The 21,628-nt window shown below is 36.0% G+C and overlaps 1 long non-coding RNA gene across 1 annotated transcript; it reads left to right on the top strand.

Moving 5' to 3' along the window:
• The first annotated feature begins 585 nt into the window (after positions 1-585).
• Positions 586-12,089, top strand: LOC132343575 (uncharacterized). The gene is made up of 3 exons (XR_009492478.1): positions 586-941; positions 10,881-10,940; positions 11,477-12,089. It is a non-coding gene; the product is annotated as an uncharacterized lncRNA (long non-coding RNA).
• Positions 12,090-21,628: the final 9,539 nt, after the last annotated feature.

The raw sequence follows: 21,628 nt of genomic DNA, 5'->3' as shown, positions 1-21,628 counted from the left end.
TTGTAGGATTTCTTTTTCTTGATTTTTCTTATCATATTAAAGAAGTTCCCTTGTATTTCTTGTTTGCTAAGGAGTTTATCATGAATCAGTGTGGTATTGAATTTTGTGAAATGCATTTCTGCATCAGTTGTTATGATCATGTGGATTATAATGGATTAAATTGATTAATTTTGAATATTGAATGTTATACTTCCTGGGATAAAATCCAATAAACCATGAAGCATTGCATTTTTAATTGTTATAATTTATTTGGTAATAACACTGCAGAAGATTTTTGTGTCTATTTTCATGAGAGTTAGAGATATGTCATTTTATTTGTACTTTCTTCACCTGATTTTTGACTCAGGATAATTCTGCCCTTATAAAACTAGGTAAGAAATTTTCCTTCTTATTTTGTTTTATGGAAGATATTATACAAAATCAATTTTATTTGTTTTTTAAGTGTTAGAATTTTGTTTGGAGAAAGAAATGGCAACCCACTTCCGTATTCTTGCCTGGAATTCCCATGGACAGAGGAGACTGGCAGGCTACACTCTACAGTCCATGGATCACAAAGAGCCAGACATGGCTTAGCAACTGAATAGAACAGAACAGAACAGAACAGAACAGAATTCAGCAGTGGGATATTTGGGTTTGCATATTTCTTTATTGGAATGTTTTTTAACTACAGATTCAGTTACATTTTTAGAATAGTATAGGATAGTTCAGAGTATCAATTTCATCTTATGTGATTTGCTAGTTTGAGCTTTTTAAGGGGTTGTTTCATTTTTTCTAAGTTTAAGTTTATATAGCAACAGAAGACAGGGTTGCCTTCTTCTGTGTACAGCTGTGGATACTGCTTATAAAAGTGACTACTCTAATACAGTGTACATTGTAACCCCCAGAGGATTCAGCCACCAACAGCATAGGCACCATGATTCACCATCTTCCCACTGCAGCAGGTAAGAGCACTATTAAGGAAAGCTTCAAACTCATATCACAGTCTTGGCTTTTTATTTTGATTTTATTTTTACTCACTCCCCTAAAACAGTGCATCAGGGAATCAGTCCACAGATGACATCCTTGCTTTTTAAAAATAAGAATAATAATAATTAGCCTATTAATATTTTAAATTTCTTTTCTACAATATTGGGATTTATTGGGCTTTGAAGTTAGAACCTTCCTTCAATTTTATATAGAAAAATGTAGTCTATGTATTTCTTGTAAATAAAAGCCCATCATTAAAAAATAATTCTCTCTTTAACAGTACTCTGTTGCTACCTTTATTAAAGTAAAATTTAAAAGAGGTTGTAATTATTTTGTATTTCTGTTCCAATAGCAGACTATGAACACTTTGAGGTCAGGGACTGTATATTAGAAAATCTTAGTGTCTTACATAATATTCACTCTCCTCTTCTTTATTAACAAAATTCCAATTTATTTTGAAGTGGATATGTACCAGCAAAGAATACATGTCCCACTTCCTTTGCAAGCAGAAATAGACATTTGACACAATTTTGGTGAGTAAGATATAAACACAATCTATTGGATATGGTTTTTGGGAAGGTTCTTTATTGGAGATGACCCAGTTGATGTGCATACCCTTTGCTTTTCATCTTTCTTCTTCCTGTCTGGAATGTTGAGCTCTAGCATCAGGCACTCTATCACTCTTCATGCTAGTGGGAGGTAAAGATTATCATTCCTACGGTATGAAGTAAAATCACTGTCTTCTAGTATGACTGTGCCAATTAGGTCATATACTCACACCTGAATCAAGATAAAATGTCTATACACTATTAAGACATAATTTATGTAAAGCAAATTTCCTGGAACAGTGACTCTAGGGAAATGAATTTATCTTAATTGGCTTAGTCTAAGAAACAAGTAACTGTGGACCTGGAACTAATTTCTTCAAGACTAAATGGCTGGTATATAATAAGGAAGCAACAAATAGGATGTTTCAGAAGTCACTTAAAATATGGATCCTATTGCCCACATTTCCAGTTACCCAACAAACATATAAATCCTTTCCCTCATTTCACATTTCAGTCAACTCACCCTATAGGAAGGTATTCTTGCCACCTCTTCTTACTATCTTCTGCTTCTGTTAGATTCATACTGTTTCTGTCCTTTATCGAGCCCATCTTTGCATGAAATGTTCCTTTGGTATCTCTAATTTTCTTGAAGAGATCCCTAGTCTTTCCCATTCTGTTGTTCTCCTCTATTTCTTTGCATTGATCGCTGAGGAAGGCTTTCTTCTCTCTCCTTGCTATCTTTGGAACTCTGCATTCAGATGCTTATGTCTTTCCTTTTCTCCTTTGCTTTCCGCTTCTCTTCTTTTCACAGCTATTTGTAAGGCCTCCCCAGACAGCCATTTTGCTTTTTTGCATTTCTTTTCCTTGGGGATGATCTTGATCCCTGTCTCCTGTACAATGTCATGAACTTCCGTCCATAGTTCATCAGGCACTCTATCAGATCTACACCCTTAAATCTATTTCTCACTTCCACTGTATAATCATAAGGAATATGATTTAGGTCATAGCTGCAGGGTCTAGTGGTTTTCCCTACTTTCTTCAATTTAAGTCTGAATTGGCAATAAGGAGTTCATGATCTGAGCCACAGTCAGCTCCTGGTCTTGGTTTTGCTGACTGTATAGAGCTTCTCCATCTTTGGCTGCAAAGAATATAATCAATCTGATTTCGGTGTTGACCATCTGGTGATGTCCATGTGTAGGGTCTTCTCTTGTGTTGTTGGAAGAGGGTCTTTGCTATGACCAGTGCGTTCTCTTGGCAAAACTCTATTAGCCTTTGCCCTGCTTCATTCCATAATCTAAGGCCAGATTTGCCTGTTATTCCAGGTGTTTCTTGACTTCCTACTTTTGCATTCCAGTCCCCTATAATGAAAAGGACATCTTTTTTGGGTGTTAGTTCTAAAACGTCTTGTAGGTCTTCATAGAACCATCCAACTTCAGCTTCTTCAGCATTACTGGTCAGGATATAGACTTGGATTACCGTGATATTGAATTGTTTGCCTTGGAAACGAACAGAAATCATTCTGTCATTTTTGAGATTGCATCCAAGTACTGCATTTTGTACTCTTTTGTTAACCATGATGGCTACTCCATTTCTCCTAATGGATTCCTGCCCACTGTAGTAGATATAATGGTCATCTGAGTTAAATTCACCCATTCCAGTCCATTTTAGTTAGCTGATTCCTAGAATGTCGATGTTCACTCTTGCCATCTCCTGTTTGACCACTTCAAATTGGCCTTGATTCATGGGCCTAACATTCCAGGTCCCTATGCAGTATTGCTCTTTACATCACTGGACCTTGCTTCTATCACCAGTCACATCCACAACTGGGTATTGTTTTTGCTTTGGCTCCATCCCTTCATTCTTTTCTGGAGTTATTTCTCCACTGATCTCCAGTAACATATTAGGCACTTACCAACCTGGGGAGTTCCTCTTTCAGGATCCTAGCATTTTGCCTTTTCCTACTGTTCATGGGGTTCTCAAGGCAAGAATACTGAAGTGGTTTGCCATTGCCTTCTCCAGTGGACCACATTCTGTCAGACCGTTCCACCATGACCCGTCCGTCTTCAGTGGCCTCACATGGCATGGCTTAGTTTCATTGAGTTAGACAAGGCTCTGGTCCATGTGATCAGATTGGCTAGTTTTCTGTGATTATGGTTTCAGTGTGTCTGCCCTTTGATGCCCTCTCGCAACACCTACCGTCTTACTTGGGTTTCTCTTACCTTGGACGTGGTGTATCTCTTCATGGCTGCTCCAGCAAAGCGCAGCTGCAGCTCTTTACCTTGGAGGAGGTCACCCCTCCTGACCTTGAAAGCAGAGTAGGTCCTCTTGGCCCCCACAGCCACTGCTACTTGGATGTGGGGTTGCTCCTCTCCGCCGCCGCCCCTGACCTCGGGCGTGGGGTAGCTCCTCTCAGCCATGCTTCTGCATGGTCCGTCGCAGCCGGAGCCCTTCTGCGTGGTCCGTCGCAGCCATTTCATGCAAAGATGGGCTTGATAAAGGACAGAGATGATATGGACCTAACAGAAGCAGAAGATATTAAGAAGAGGTGGCAAGAATACACAGAACTGTACAAAAAGGATCTTCACGACCCAGATAATCACGATGATGTGATCACTCACCTAGAGCCAGACATCCTGGAATGTGAAGTCAAGTGGGCCTTAGAAAGCATGACTACAAACAAAGCTAGTGGAGGTGATGGAATTCCAGTTGAGCTATTTCAAATCCTAAAAGATGATGCTGTGAAAGTGCTGCATGCGATATGCCAGCAAGTTTGGAAAACTCAGCAGTGGCCACAGGACTGAAAAAGGTCAGTTTTCATTCCAATCCCAAAGAAAGGCAATGCCAAAGAATGCTCAAACTACTGTACAATTGCACTCATCTCACACGCTAGTAAAGTAATGCTCAAAATTCACCAAGCCAGGCTTCAGCAATATGTGAACCGTAAACTTCATGGTGTTCAAGCTGGTTTTAGAGAAGGCAGAGGAACCAGAGATCAAATTGCCAACATCCACTGGATCATGGAAAAAGCAGTAGAGTTCCAGAAAAACATCTATTTCTGTTTTATTGACTATGCCAAAGGCTTTGACTCTGTGGATCACAATAAACTGTGGAAAATTCTGAAAGAGATGGGAATACCAGACCACCTGACCTGCCTCTTGAGAAATCTATATGCAGATCAGGAAGCAACAGTTAGAACTGGGCATGGAACAACAGACTGGTTCCAAATAGGAAAAGTAGTACGTCAAGGCTGTATATTGTCACCCTGCTTATTTAACTTATATGCAGAGTACATCATGAGAAACGCTGGGCTGGAGGAAGTACAAGCTGGAATCAAGATTGCCAGGAGAAATGTCAATAACCTCAGATATGCAGATGACATCACTCTTATGGCAGAAAGTGAAGAGGAACTAAAAAGCCTCTTGTTGAAAGTGAAAGAGAAGAGTGAAGAAGTTGGCTTAAAGCTCAACATTCAGAAAATGAAGATCATGGCATCTGGTCCCATCACTTCATGGGAAATAGATGGGGAAACAGTGAAAACAGTGTCAGACTTTATTTTTGGGGGCTCCAAAATTACTGCAGATGGTGATTGCAGCCATGAAATTAAAAGACTCTTACTCCTTGGAAAGAAAGTTATGATCCACCTAGATAACATATTCAAAAGCAGAGACATTACTTTGCCAACAAAGATCTGTCTAGTCAAGGCTGTGGTTTTTCCAGTGGTCATGTATGGATGTGAGAGTTGGACTTGAAGAAAGCTGAGCGTCAAAGAATTGATGCTTTTGAACTGTGGTGTTGGAGAAAACTCTTGAGAGTCCCTTGGACTGCAGGGAAATCCAACCTGTCCATTCTAAAGGAGATCAGTCATTGCTCATTGGAAGGACTGATGCTGAAGCTGAAACTGCAGTACTTTGGCCACCTCATGCGAAGAGTTGACTCACTGGAAAAGACCCTGATGCTGGGAGGGATTGGGGGCAGGAGGAGAAGAGGACGACAGAGGATGAGATGGCTGGATGGCATCACTGACTTGATGGACTTGAGTCTGAGTGAACTCCGGGAGTTGGTGATGGACAGGGAGGCCTGGCGTGCTGCAATTCATGGGGTCGCAAAGAGTTGGACACGACTGAGTGACTTAACTGAACTGAACTGATAGGAAAGTCATCTAAGCTACCCTTCCTCTAATACACTTCACGTCATCCTTAAAGAATACTCTTCAGAATCACTTTTCCCACAATGCTTTCCCTGGCCTCCTCTTTCCCATTCCACGTTTGTCGTGCTCTGTGCTTTTAACTTATTTTTTGCCTACTGTGATCACTTCACATGTCATGTGATATGACAACAATCATATCATTTGTCTGTTTACTCAACTAAAAGATCTATCTTCTTGCTGTACCATCCTTGTATACAGTAATTGTGAATTCAACATTTAGACTATATTGGATATTCAATAATTATTTGTTGAACTGTAGTTCAATTGTGATTCTATTTTAGTTCATGTTTTCTTTTTTTAATTTTTTGAATATAAATTTATTTATTTTAATTGGAGGCTAATTACTTCACCATATTGTAGTGGTTTTGCCATACATTAACATGAATGTGCCACAGGTGTACATGTATTCCCCATGCTGAACCCCTTTTCCCCTCCCTCCCCAACCCATCCCATCCCTCTGGGTTATCCCAGTGCACCAGCCCTGAGCTCCCTGTCTCATGCATTGAACCTGGACTGGCAATCTGTTTCACATATGATAATATACATGTTTCAGTGCCATTCTTCCAAATCATCCCACCCTCACCCTTTCCCACAGAATCCAAAAGACTGTTCTATACATCTGTGACTCTTTTACTGTCTTGCATATAGGGTCATTGCTACCATCTTTCTAAATTTCATATATATGTGTTAGTATACTGTATTGGTGTTTTTCTTTCTGGCTTACTTCACTCTATATAATAGGCTCCAGTTTCATCCACCTCATTAGAACTGATTCAAATGTATTCTTTTTAATGGCTGAGTAATATTCCATTGTGTATATGTACCATGTTTCCTTTAAGCCTATATATTTTTAGAATGTCAAGAAAAGGAGAGAAGACTAAAACCAGCTATCTAAAGTTTCAAGCAGTTTTCTGTCCTTGTAAACTTTAATAACTATAGCATTGCGGTAATAAGTTAATTGCTGTAAGCTTAGAATGGCCATATATTTCCTAAAGAAATTTAAAATATAGCCATGACCTGAAAAATAACATGAAGAAGTGTTAAGCTAAAAAAGTTCAGTTATTAACATATCTCTTCGCTTAAGTGTGCATGTGTACCTCTCCCTTTATTTTTTCTCTATCTCACACACAACACACACACATGCTCTCCGAAATTTCAGCATTTATTTCCTTAGAATGATTGGTTAAGTTGTGTTGATGCTACACAAATCTGGTTATGAGATACAGTAGCAGCATGGCACCCTAACTGCACTTATTTTAAGTGTTTTCCAATTCTATCATTTTTCTTCTTAAAAAGTAGTTCCCATAATTATGTCATTAAAAAATAGCAGTGGATTTAAGGCATAGCAATATATAATTCTTAGGATTTTTAAATAAAAAAGAATACATTGAAAAATTGAAACCTTTTTTTTTCTGAAAATAGGGCATGTTATTCTCTAATTAAAAGTCATAATTTTAAGGGAATGGGGAAACATTCAATTTAGAAAGATACAAGCATAATGATGAACTAACTTCTATCAAAAAAAAAATCAAACAAACATATAGATACCACACACACCCAGTTGATTTTTAAACAGGAACAATAAACATAAATGTGTATTTTAAATTCTGTCTATACATCTCTCTCTTAGGCTATAAATCTGTCCAGGTTAAATGAAAATGTTCCCAATTGAAGTGTACCATTATCCATTCTATCCTTTATCAGCTTCACATGTACAGTTCTAAGGTAAACATGCAATCATACACTTGGAAATTTTGATTTTGAATCTTGACTGCACATTTCCAAAGGTATAACATCTTAATCAAATTTAAAAATAAAACACCCCAGTGCTGAGCTTGGTTGTAAACCTAAAATTATATAACATACATGTTTTTATGCTTTGTCAATTACATTTGAAATAGGGGACTGTTTGTTTCAGCCCTTCTAAAAATGAGACGAGGATGAGAAAACAACCTATTTCCTTATTAGGTTCAGAAGTCAAAGGACTCAGCCAGGAGCCGCAGGCTTCAAGAGCATAGAAGATTAAGACATATATTGGATTCATGATGGAGGGCAGAAAGTTCATTTTCAAAATAAAACAGAATTTTATTCATATTCCTTTTAAAATTCAGATTGCCATTTGCCAGCTGACCTGTGACACAGCAGCGGTGTATTACATTTTCAATGAGCAGTCTGTCTGAGCTGCTAGTGGAAGAAACTGCTTCCTGGTTTCTCGGTTTTTATTTTTTTAAGTAAGATATTGTTGTCAGAATTTTAGATAGTGCAAATAGGGGCAAGGTAACATATTTATTTTTAATAAGGAGAAGATGTAGAATAGTATAGTCATCAGTATTATGCATGGAATAATCCGGTAAAAAAAAAAAAATCACAGCAGCTCAGGTAAAATGTGTATATGGGACTGTCAAAGACGGGGACGCCAGCATCTCAATGAGAAATAAGGGCAGGCCAAAAAATGAATCTTTATTTAAAAAATAAATACATGTGAATGCCTTTTTAAACAAGTTTTGGTAGAGTGCAAGACAAGCCAAGGTTTTCTATAGTCAGGGACTAGATTTATCCAGCTCACCATCTGTCAAAATTATATTATAGACGACACATATGCATAGATACAAGACCACTGATTTTCATATATATTAAAACCTGAAACTACTGCAGGATATGAAAACCTAAAAACTGTTAAGCCAAAAGGCTTACATCTAGAACTTTTTTTCTCACCACATTGTTTTAATTCTATTCTCTTCCAGACCACATTCAGGAGAAATGGACATATAGTCAATGGAAATATATAAAAATTAAATTTTATTTAGGAAATGCCAAAATATAAACTTTAGAAAATGTAAAAATAAGAGAAAGGATGCACCCTTCCTTTATTTGTGGGGCTACTTTTGTGGGTGAATATATGCAGTTTAATATCTTCCACTGTAGGAAAGAGATTCTAAGATCAAGTTGAGGACAATTTAATGTCAGATAAATTAAGTGATGCCTGCAAAAGTAGAAAACTAGCAATAATGATGAGGCATATTATTAGTTAAGTTAACCTGAACCAGGGCAGAGCTGTCCATGTGTCACCCTTGAGCATAGCTTTGTGATATATTACTACTGTGTGTTATTTTTGTTCACCTCTCAAAATGAGAAACAAAGGGGAACATGAACACCAGTTGATTGATTTGGCACCATACTTTTCAAGTGGAATGAGGGAAACAGAGCTCTTAAACTCATCCTTACTTTGAGCAAATCATGTTTACGCATTTTTTTTTTCATATATTGAGTAGAAAGCATGTTTACCTGATAACAAGCATTGGCTTTAAGCCATTTGCTACATTTAAATAAATGATTAGTTTGTACATCTCTGAAAACTTTTTTTTTTTTTTGATGTCCCTATTGATGATGTTGTGAAATCATATCCTACCATAACTGTTTGGACAACAAAGAAAAAAATACAACTTCTCACTGAACCAGATAGTTATCTCTTCTTATCAATAACAAAAACTTTCCATGTTATACAAATTAGTATAAATACTCATTTTTATTAAATAAGTATTTTCAGGTAAATACCTTGATAATTTGTTACATTTTGTGAAAGATACCAGAAGTAAATTGAATGATAATGGATTTCACTTTAAGAACAGCTATTCTAAAAACAAATAATTTGTATTACATTATAATTTAAAACTCATGATAGAAAGGAAAAGAAAACTAGATATATTTTTTACCACTTCCCAAATGTTTACACACTTATTGCAATTATGATCCACGAGTTCTCAATGCCCATCCAACTTCTTAACGGACGTTCTCCAAATAAAAATTCATATCATTTTCTTTTTTGTAATTTTAATTTAAATTAGATAAACACATTGTCTTTCCATGAAATAGTTAAATACCCATGATTTAAAATATCATTTTGTGTGTGTGGTTTTGTAGTCAATGAGAAAACTGAAGAAATGATTTTATTGTAAGCTTTGTTTAATTATTAAAACACATTTCAAAGTGCACATAATCTCCATAATATTCAAAACAAAAGGACATTTTTTTGATTCTTCTAAAAAAAAGGAAGGAAGAGAGAAAAGGCAGAGATAAAAAAGGAAGGAAGGGGGAAAAGAAGGAAAGTTGTAAATAAATGAGGAAAAGAGAATCCTTAAAGTCTAAATTCAATAGAACTACTTTGGGATAATATGATTTGCTTGTGCTATATGTCAGATTACACACTCTTTCCTCACATACATTAAACACTATCAAAAGCCTGCCAATCCTGATACTCTGGCTTTGTCTATGACATCTATTAGTCCAGCTTGCCTAGACTTAGTGCTGTTGAACAGATTTTGTTACATAGCACAGAAAATGACTGTCAAAAGTGATGAAATTAGTATCTTTTGAGCTATAATATGGTTGGCATATGTTGCTAGGAATATTTTCCAGTAGCTCACACACAAGCACCAAACAAAATTTTGAGTTTCTTCCCATTGACTAGCAATAACTTGGTTTATTTTAAATTATGAAAAGGAAAATTTTTGAGCCAGCAACTTAGCCAAACGACCCCCAGACAGAAAAGAGGCACCAAATTTAGCAATACAATGGGATTGAGATGGCTTCTTCACTGAGCTAATTCTCCCAGAATCCACTGTTCATCTCATCACTCCTTATAAAATACAGAATCCTTAATTGGTCTGTGCTTCTCCAACATGTTTTTAATGAAAACGCAGCACATAACTCTTAGTTTGTTGGCTGCCAGAGCCCAATTTACAAAAGTGGGAGTGCGAGATAAGAAAAGAGTACATCTGCAGAGCAGGCTGTGCAATGAATCACACGGTGCCAGAGTTGAGTAGAATATAATTGAGTCCAACATCTCTGAGCACTTTCACCATAATTAATGATAATCTGTAACAGAGGAATCTGAGATTCCAGTTCAGAGAACTGTTTAATTAGGCCAAGTAATGAAAGCAGAAGCAGTACAAGAATATGGCCTGTCTCATGATTAATGATTCATGCTACTGAACACAAAAGTGCCGCACCGTTAACTCTAACGGATGCTGCATCTCTCTGGCATTTACAAAATAGTGAAATGCATGCATTTTTGTATCTTAAAGATGTAACTGGCAGTATCCTTTTCTGAGTTATTTACATGATAAATATGGTTCCAAAGGTAACTGTCTTCTTCACAGGTTCTTTGCCGTGGGGTAGTTTAAGACAAATATGGTATCCATCTCTACATCAGTATTTAGGTAAGTGTTCTTCCATCACAGAATAATTAACACTTTCCCTTTCCAAGGTAGTAAAACATTATTTTCCATCTCACTTTTTTGTGGTTTTAAAGCATGTATTTTATTAACCAAATCATACATTTTAATATTTACATATACACCTCACTCATTAACAGCACAATAAAGAAAAAAATAGGATCAAGATAAAATATAAGATACAGAAAAAAATAAAACATGGTTTTCAGTTATTGTTTTAAGGGGCTAGAGTATAAAATGTCCTCTCAACGTACAGCAATTTAACACTGGGATTGCCCTGTGAGTATAGGGGACAAGATTAAATTAAAAAATAAAAAAATGGTTTGCCTGAGGCTTTGATTCACAAGCCAGCAAATTATACAGGTTTTATGTAACTACTTATTCTGTTTCTTAATAAAATAAGGAATAATACTTCTTAGAAGAATTGTAGAAGTGTATCATATATGTTCAAGCTCTATGATAAGACAACTTCCATAATAAACCATGCATACTCTCATTTCAAAAAAATTTGGTCTCTTTAGGTAACTGCTGCAGAAGCTACTGTGATTCAGCACCTACTGAGATTTAGACTAACTCAGAGGACACCTTATCTGTCATATGGTTTCAGAGAAAATATTCCTAGATTCTCTGTTCTCCTCACTCTGCCTTCCAATACTTGTGGAAACTTAGTTAATCACAACAGTACAACTCAAACTTGACATCCAGATATATCTTGTTGGCCCAAATAGAATATGTGACCTCACAGGAGTGGAATTCCAGCGTTGCCAATAAGCTTGGATTCCTGTAAACCTGGAATAACTAGCAGAAATGTGAAATTGCAGTGATTATTTTCAAGTAGGTTAAAACAAAATCTTGTTTTATAGATTTTTCACTCAATCTAAAGAGAAATTGATATTCCAGGAATGTCTTGAAGAAAATTAGTAATATAATACATGAAAATGGAACAATTATTATCAGGTGTTAAAGAGCTGTATTCTAAAATTTTACACATACATATTGAATTCTTAAATCTTAGGTCAAATAAATTTCTCTTTGCTACCTCTGTAAATATCTGGGTGGACATTATCTATACATGAAATGGTCAATTTCTCCTACTCTTGTAGTTTATATATTCATCATATATAAGAAATAACTATTTTCTCTCAAGCAAAATAATATATTTACTAAAATTATTCTAAAGGGATTTGCACATATTGCTTAGTTTAATAAGTTTTATGTATTAAAATTATTTGCAAATCAACTGTTACTGGTATATGGATTATAGAAGATAAAAAGAAAAAGTAGGCTTCATGATGTGAGATATTCTCAAAGGAAGAAACCATCTACCAATTATTTTATAGAACATAAAAATAGCTGATGTTATGGCAAAACCAATACAATATTGTAAAATAATTAGCTTCCAATTAAATAAACTTATATTTTAAAAAATAGCCAATGTTTTAAAGTGATTTCTATGTGCCAGACACTGATCTTCACAATTTCATATATTATTTGTTCTTTGCAACAAGTAACCTAATGAAAGAGTTACTGTAATTATACAAATATGAAACACAAGAAAAAAGTTTGCTTGAACAATGACTTGGTTAAGATCAGTTTATCAGCATATTACAGAAAAAAAATTACCAATACCATAACAAAATTACATTTATATTTATCATATATGAAGACCAGAGCTGCTATGATAACTTCAAAGTGCCATCAGGAAGTCAGAATTCTCTTTATGCTCTGCCTTACTCAAGCAGATCACCACAAAATCAGAGAGAGCTTGCAGAGTTTCAAACATTGCATTTATATTCCAACCAGCAGAAAACGTGAGGAAGGAAAAAAGGAATTTGCCCCATTCTCTTAAGAAGCCTTTCAATAAATTCCATGTAGTTTTCCCCCTTATATCATACAGATAGGAATCTAGGCACATGGCCCTATATCACTATAAAATAGGCTGGGTAAGGGGGCTTCCCAAGTGGCACTAGTGGTGAGAACCTACCTGGCAATGCAGGAGACATGAGACACAGGTTCCACCCCTGGGTCATGGAGATCCCCTGGAGGAGAGCATGGCATTAAACTCAACATTAGGTTTGCATGATTAAGAAGCCTAGAGAAATAGACTTAACAGTCAACTGATATTCTCTAGCAAATAGAGATTTAGTCACTTATCTACTTGTCATGCAGCTGTTAAATGGTAGGCCTGAATTTGAAGACAAGTCTGAATCAAATGCAATATTCTAAACTATTGTTGTGTATACAGAGTGCCTTATGTCATATACATAGTAGTATCTTGATAAACACTACTTGATTTTTATTAATCTTAAATAATAGAAAGTTATGTTATCATTTTATTCTTCAGTTCAGTCGCTCAGTCGTGTCTGACTCTTTGAGACCCCATGAACCACAGTATGCCAGGCCTCCCTGTCCATCAACAATCCCCAGAGTTTACCCAAACTCATGTTCATTGAGTCAGTGATGCCATCTAACCATCTCATCCTCGGTTGTCCCCTTCTCCTCCTGCCTTCAATCCAAATAAGTCAGCTCTTCGCATCAGTTGGCCAAAATATTGGAGTTTCATCTTCAACATTACTCCTTCCAGTGGATACCCAGGACTGATTTCCTTTAGGATGGACTGACTGGATGTCCTTGAAGTCCAAGAGACTCTCAAGAGTCTTCTCAAACACCACAGTTGAATTCAGACTTAAACTGAAAAAAGTGCGGAAAACCACTAGACCATTCAGGTACAACCTATATCAAATCCCTTATAATTTTGCAGTGGAGGTGAGAAATAGATTTAGGGGACTAGATCTGATAGACAGAGTGCCTGATGAACTAGGGACAGAGGTTCGTGACATTGTACAGGAGACAGGGATCAAGACCATCCTCATGGAAAAGAAATGCAAAAAAGCAAAATGGCTGTCTGGGGAGGCCTTACAGATAGCTGTGAAAAGAAGAGAAGTGAAAAGCAAAGGAGAAAAGGAAAGATATGCCCATTTGAATGCAGAGATCCAAAGAAGAGAAAGGAGAGATAAAAAAGACTTCCTCAGTGATCAGTGCAAAGAAATAGAGGAAAACAACAGACTGGGAAAGATTAGAGATCTCGTCAAGAAAATTAGGGATTCCAAGGGAACATTTCATGCAAAGATGGGCTCAATAAAGGACAGAAGTGGTATGGACCTAACAGAAGCAGAAGATATTAAGAAGAGGTGGCAAGAATACACAAAAGAACTGTACAAAAAAGATCTTCATGACTCAGATAATCACAATGGTGTGATCACTGACTTAGAGCCAGACATCCTGGAATGTGAAGTCAAGTGGGCACCACTTAGAAAGCATCACTACAAACAAAGCTAGTGGACGTGATGGAATTCCAGTCAAGCTATTTCAAATCCTAAAAGATGATGCTGTGAAATTGCTGCACTCAATATGCCAGCAAATTTGGAAAACTCAGCAGTGGCCACAGGACTGGAAAAGGTCAGTTTTTCCAATCCCAAAGAAAGGCAATGCCAAAGAATGCTCAAACTACCGCACAATTGCGCTCATCTCACACATTAGTAAAGTGATGCTCAAAATTCTCCAAGCCAGGCTTCAGCAATACGTGAACCATAAACTTCCAGATATTTAAGCTGGTTTTAGAAAAGACAGAGGAACCAGAGATCAAATCATTTTATTCTAGCTTATATTAAAGACCTCAGTATTTTAACAGAAGTAAAATATAATGTTTAGTCCTTCAAATTGCCATTTGAAGGTATCGTATGTAACTCTATGAAAAGTAAGAGGTTATATGAGGCATGATCAGTTATTTGGTATTCAGTGAATCAATTCAGTCGCTCAGTCATGTCCAACTCCTTGTGACCCCATGGACTGCAGTATGCCAGGCTTCCCTGTTCGTTAACTCTGGGAGCTTGCTCAAACATGAGTCTGAGTCAGTAATGCCATCCAACCATCTCATCGTCTGTCATCCCCTCCTCCTCCTGCCTTTAATCTTTCCTAGCATCAGGGTCTTTTCAAATGAGTCAGTTCTTCACATTAGGTGGCCAAAGTGTTGGAAAATCAGCTTTAACATCAGTCCTTCCAATGAATATTCAGGACTGCTTTCCTTTAGGATTGACTGTTTTGACCTCCTTGCAGTCCAAGGGACTCTCAAGAGTCTTCTCCAACACCACAGTTTAAAAGCATCAATTCTTCAATGCTCAGGTTTCTTTATAGTCCAACTCTTATATCCATACATGATTACTGAAAAACCATTGACCAGCTTTGACTAGATGGACCTCTGTCATCAAAGTATGTCTGCTTTTTAGTAGGCTGTCTAGGTTGGTCATAGCTTTTATTCCAATGAGCAAGTGTCTTTTAATTTCATGGCTGCAGTAACCATCTGCAGTGATTCTGGAGCCCAAGAAAATAAAGTCTGTCACAGTTTCCATTGTTTCCCCATTATTTGCCATGAAATGAGGGGAATGGATGCCATGATTTCAGTTTTTTGAATGTTGAGTTTTAAGCTAACTTTTTCACTCTCCTCTTTCACTTTTATCAAGAGGCTCTTTAGTTCCTCTTCATTTTCTGCCATAAAGGTGGTGTCATCTGCATATCTGAGGTTATTGATATTTCTCCTGGCAATCTTGATTCCAGCTTGTGCTTCATCCAGCCTGGCATTTTGCATTATGTACCTTGCATGTAGGTTAAATAAGCAGGGTGACAAAAATATACAGCCTTGACATATTCCTTTTCCTATTTGGAACCAGTCTGTTGTTCCATGTCTGGTTCTGTTTGTTCTTGACCTGCATACAGACTTCTCAGAAGGCAGGTAAAGTGGTCTGGTTTTCCCATTTCTTGAAGAATTTTACACAGTTTATTGTGATCTACATAGCTTTTTTTTGGGGGGGGGAGCGTTTTCAGTTAAGTTCAGTCACTCAGTCTTGTCTGACTCTTTGCAACCCCACGAACTGCAGCATGCCAGGCCTCCTTGTCCATCACCAACTCCTGGAGCCTACCCAAATTCATATCCATTGAGTCATTGATGCCGTCCAACCATCTCATCCTCTGTCGTCCCTTTCTCCTCCTGCCCTCAATCTTTCCCAGCATCAGGGTCTTTTCCAGTGAGTCAACTCTTTGCATGAGGTGGCCAAGTATTGGAGTTTCAGCTTTAGCATCAGTCCTTCCAATGAACACCCAGGACTGATCTCCTTTAGAATGGGCTGATTGGATCTCCTTGCAGTCCAAGGGACTCTCAAGAGTCTTCTCCAACACCACAGTTCAAAAGCATTTTTTGGTACTAGCTACTGACAATATATTTCTATTTTTGCATCCAAAATCTTTAAGACTCTTTTATAAGTGGACTAATGAATATTCTGCAATTTTTGAGCCTAATGTTTTTAATTATACATGTGGAAAAATGGCAAATTAATATTAACACACACCTGGTGATAATTTTAATATATCTTTGGGAATTAAATTTCAGAGATGTTGAATATGAAAAATATGCATAGAAGGAACAGTATAGTATATGCACTGAAATGAAGAACCCAGTGGATAGATTAAAATAAATCCAACAAATGGATTAACATAGATACAAACTGAGAGAATATAAGCAAATTGTATTAATAGATTTGAGGAAATGAAACATAATTCAGATAAAATGAAAGAAAGTGTGAGAGATTAAGAGTATGAAAAGCAAAATTAGAAAATTAGCTATATATTTTTTATAAACTGTATAGAAACAGAAGATGAAAACTTGAAGTGATACATTGAAAGACCTAATTTATTATGAATTTTCCAAAATATAAACAAGCAAAATGAGATATCAGGTTCAGAAATCTCACTGAGGACTGAGATGGACTACTTAAATACAAAACAAAAACCTAGATGCACTGTATAATAGAATTTCTAATTTTAAAATCAAAGAGAAAATTACAAAAATAATCAGGGAGGAAAGATAAATTACCTAAAAGTAAACAGTAGTTTGGATGGCAATGAATGTCTCCTTGCATCAACAAATAGCAAGTGTATGTACAACAGTATCAGTAAAACTCTCAGTGGCAATAACTCTAATTAGATCTCTATACCCAAATTGCCTATTGACAACATTAAGCAAATAAATATTGACTTTATTACATAAAATCAATTAAAAATAAAAATGCTAAGATATATTTAAAATAGAAGGAAATTAAAACCAGGAGAATAAAAAAAATAAGATTCAAAGAACAATAAGATGAAAGAAATTAACAAATATACTGGTTAAGGTAGGAAGTATGAGATTTCAACAACAAAAGTAGTTCTGGTTTCTATGCAGAGTAGAGAAAGGTAGAAAGTGTATGTATCTCAACATAATGAAAAGAAAAATCTAGTTGGTCTGCAGAATCATAACCTACTAGAGAATTGAAACTTAAAGACAACCACCTTGTCTGAAAACTAAAGACAGTTACCTTCATGGAGAAATGGGGTATAAATGCTGAAGAGTCAGAGGAGACTTCTCAAGTCTAGAAATCATCAATAGAAATAAATTGAGAAAATCCCCAAATATTTGGATATTAAAGACAAGCTTTTTAAAAATAAAAACATGAGTTAGAAAGGAACTTACAGGGAAAGCAAAAAATATTTGAATTGAATAAAACTTAAAACCGACACAGCAAAATTTATGGCAGGCAGCTGAAGCAGTGCTTAGGAGAAAAATTAATTAAATAGTTTAGCTACAATCATATAAACATATATGTGTTCATAAACACATATAGAACATATATATTGTATATTAACTTATACTAAATATAAAATTACATAATTAGTATAAATAAAAATCATATGATTTATAAAAGAAGGAGATTTTAAATCAGTGACCTAAGATTCCATCTTAAGAAACTAGAAACTAATATTAAAAACAGTTAACACAAAGCAAGTAGATGGAAGGAATTAATTAAAATATAATTATATACCAATGAAATTGAAAACAAGAATTCAAGACCATACAATCAAATCAAAATCTAGCTTGATAGATCATTAAAATTAATAGCACCAAAAATATGAAATGCTTAGATATAAATATCATAAAATATGTGAAAGGTCTGTATGCTAAAACACTTATTAAAGAAATTAAATACCAAATAAATGGAGATAAACTGTGTTTGGATGACTCAATACTATTAAGATGTCATTTATTCCAAAATTGATGGCAATTTGCTTTTCTCTAATAGATTATAAGCTTTTCAAGGGCTGAGAGATGTTAATTTAATTTCACAGGCTTGGGCATTTGGCCATCAGTAAGCATTTTGCTGAAGCTGAAGCTCCAATCCTTTGGCCACCTGATACAAAGAACCAACTCATTGGAAAAGACCCTGATGCTGGGAAAGATTGAGGGCAGGAGAAGAAGGGGGCAACAGAGGATAAGATGGTTGGATAGTATCACCAACTCAATGGGCATGAATTTGAGTAAACTCCCAGAGACAGTGAAGAACCGGGAAGCCTGGCATGCTTTAGTTCATGGAGTCATAGAGTCTGACATGAACAACAACAAACTTTTTAAAATTTATGAATGCAGGAACATACACAGTGCTAAGACATTTACAGTATTAGATAATTAATGTAGTGAAACAATCTCATGATTACATACTCCTAATTTTTTATAGAAATTGTACTTATTTTTAAGTGTGATGGAATCATAAATGTGAAGGAATATACAACATGTAGGCTTAGTAAATTTTCCTTACATTTATGATTAAAATGTAATTATCTAATCAGTGGAAAACAGCATAATGAATAAGGTATGGAACACAAATTGTAATGAAAGTAGAATTCAATTAGTATTTCTAAGATTTGTTTATTTTCAGCAAGGTAACATAATTGACATCTATAGACTAAGCAATTTCAATGTCAAGCTGGTTTCAATTTTTCTGTATCTATTTCTTTCATATTTTCTTATATGCTTATGTTCTGATGGGAAGACAGAGAATTAATAAATAATATAATGAAGGATATTAGTAAATGCTATGAAGTGATGACTATCAGGGCAAGGAGAAAGTGAGATGATGTAGGTATATTTAAGAAGGTATTCCGAGAAGATGTTTGTGAGGACATGACATTTGTGAATAGATTTGACACACAAGAGAGTATTCATGAAGAGAGTAACAGAAATCAGACATGAGAAGTAGGCAGGACACTGCCTTTGGAGGACCTATCTGACTAAGTTCCAATGCGAAGAAAATTCAGATTTTGAGCTTAAGCACAATATTCTGTTAGCTCTTCAAAATACATCCCAAAATTTCTAACCACCTCCACAACTAACATTCTGTTCTAGACCATCAAGGACTCTTGCTTGGATATTTTCAATACCCCTCCAATTGATGTAATTGTATTCTTACCCCTCTATAGTTGATTCTAATAAAAAATACAGTGATCCTTTTAAAACCTAAATGAGATTATGTCATATGAGTACCTGTGTTTCCTCTCAAAACCAAGAAAAAAGATTAAGATCATTGCCTAGAATTTAGTACAATGCCTTACATAGAGTATGACTTGAATTTAGCAATATTGTATGAATATCTTGTTTAAGGGAGGAAAAAAATAAAGTTTAAATAAAGCTCTAAGCTAAAACCTAAATTAAAAACATCATTTTTTCCCTCATGGCTTTTATTTATCTTTTTTAAAAAGGAAACTTATCTCAGGATTACTTTGAAACAACACAACACTGTTGAATCTTCTCAAAAACAGGTTTCAAGTATCCTATGAGTTATGTGATGAGAGGCAGTGCTTATATAGAGGCGTGCCATTCTACTTCATATTTTACTTTGGGAGAATTAACACGGGCAAAGGCTGCAGTAAGAAGAGTAGAAGAAAATGACTGATGTCTTTTTATCTATAGTCTGGCTCAGACAGAAAAGAATCTGCCTGCAATTCGGGAAACCAGAATTCGATCCCAGGGTTGGGAAGATTCCTGGAGGAGGAAATAGCAACCCAACCCAGTATTTTTGCCTGAAGAACTCTATGGACAGAGAAGCCTGGAGGGCTATAGTCCATGAGGTCACAAGAGTCAGACATTTCTGAGTGGCTAATACAGACATACACAAACACACCAAATGCAAATACCTCAAACACAAAGTTGTTGTTTTTCCTTACATGTTTGTCTGGTATTTTCAAGTTCAAAAGTGATATGCAGTATATTTATTTATGCTTCCAACTTGAGGAAGAAAAAAAAATTTAATGGGCTTGACAGTAGGGGTAATAATATATTTATTTCAATCATATGTAAAATCTATTGAGTTCTACTATCTAATTATCTATCATCTATACCTATCAAAGTGTCTTCTCATGAGCTCATTTCCCATGTAATAAATTACTGTTCATGATGATCAGTACCAATATTTCATTCATTATTTGATGTTTGATTTTTTGCACAAATTAATTTTATTCTAATAAAGTTTTAATTTTCCAAATCTTGCACAATGATAATTGTACTTGGTTTTGAAATGAACTGGATATTTTGGTATGTGATCTTAGAATGCTGCTGGCTTATTCAGTAAACTATTGCAAGGGCCTAGCGATTATACAGTGGAAGTGAGAAATAGATTTAAGGGCCTAGATCTGATAGACAGAGTGCCTGATGAACTATGGATGGAGGTTCGTGACCTTGTACAGGAGACAGGGATCAAGACCATCCCCAAGAAAAAGAAATGTAAAAAAGCCAAATGGCTGTGTGAGGAGGCCTTGCAAATAGCTGTGAAATGAAGAAAAGCAAAAAGGAAGGAGAAAAGGAAAGATACACCCATTTGAATGCAGAGTTGCAAAGAATAATAAGGAGAGATAAGAAAGCCTTCCTCAGCAATCAATGCAAAGAAATAGAGGAAAACAGTAAAATGGGAAAGACTAGAGATCTCTTCAAGAAAATTAGAGATACCAAGGGGACATTTCATGCAAGGTTGGACTCGATAAAGGACAGAAATGGTATGGACCTAACAGAAGAAGGAGATACTAAGAAGAGGTGGCAAGAATACACAGAAGAACTGTACAGAAAAGATCTTCATAACTCAGAAAATCATGATGGTGTGATCACTCACCTAGAGCCAGACAACGTGGAATAAGAAGTCAAGTATGCCTAAGGAAGCATCACTATGAACAAAGCTAATGGAGGTGATGGAATCCCAGTTGAGCTATTTCAAATCCTAAAAGATGATGCTGTGAAAGTGCTGCACTCAATATGCCAGCAAATTTGGAAAACTCAGCAGTGGCCACAGGACTGGAAAAGGTCAGTTTTCGTTCCAATCCCAAAGAAAGGCAATGCCAAAGAATGCTCAAACTACCACACAAATGCACTCATCTCACATGATAGTAAAGTAATGCTCAAAATTCTCCAAGCCAGGCTTCAGCAATACATGAACCATGAACTTCCAGATGTTCAAGCTGGCTGTAGAAAAGGCAGAGGAACCATAGATCAAATTGCCAAATCCATTGGATCATGGAAAAAGCAAGAGAGTTCCAGAAAAACATCTATTTCTGCTTTATTGACTATGCCAAAGATTTTGACAGTGTGGATCACCACAAACTGTGGAAAATTCTGAAAGAAATGGGAATACCAGAACATGTGGCCTGCCTCTTGAGAAATCTGTATGAAGGTCAGGAAGCAAGAGTTAGAACTGGACATGGAACAACAAACTGGTTCCAAATAGGAAAAAGAGTACATTAAGGCTGTGTATTGTCACCCTGCT

Source organism: Bos taurus, chromosome 2, assembly GCF_002263795.3.
Source record: "Bos taurus isolate L1 Dominette 01449 registration number 42190680 breed Hereford chromosome 2, ARS-UCD2.0, whole genome shotgun sequence".
NCBI classification, from domain to species: Eukaryota; Metazoa; Chordata; class Mammalia; order Artiodactyla; family Bovidae; genus Bos; species Bos taurus.
Note: the sequence above shows the minus strand (reverse complement) of the source record. Positions and strands in the feature narration are given on the sequence as shown.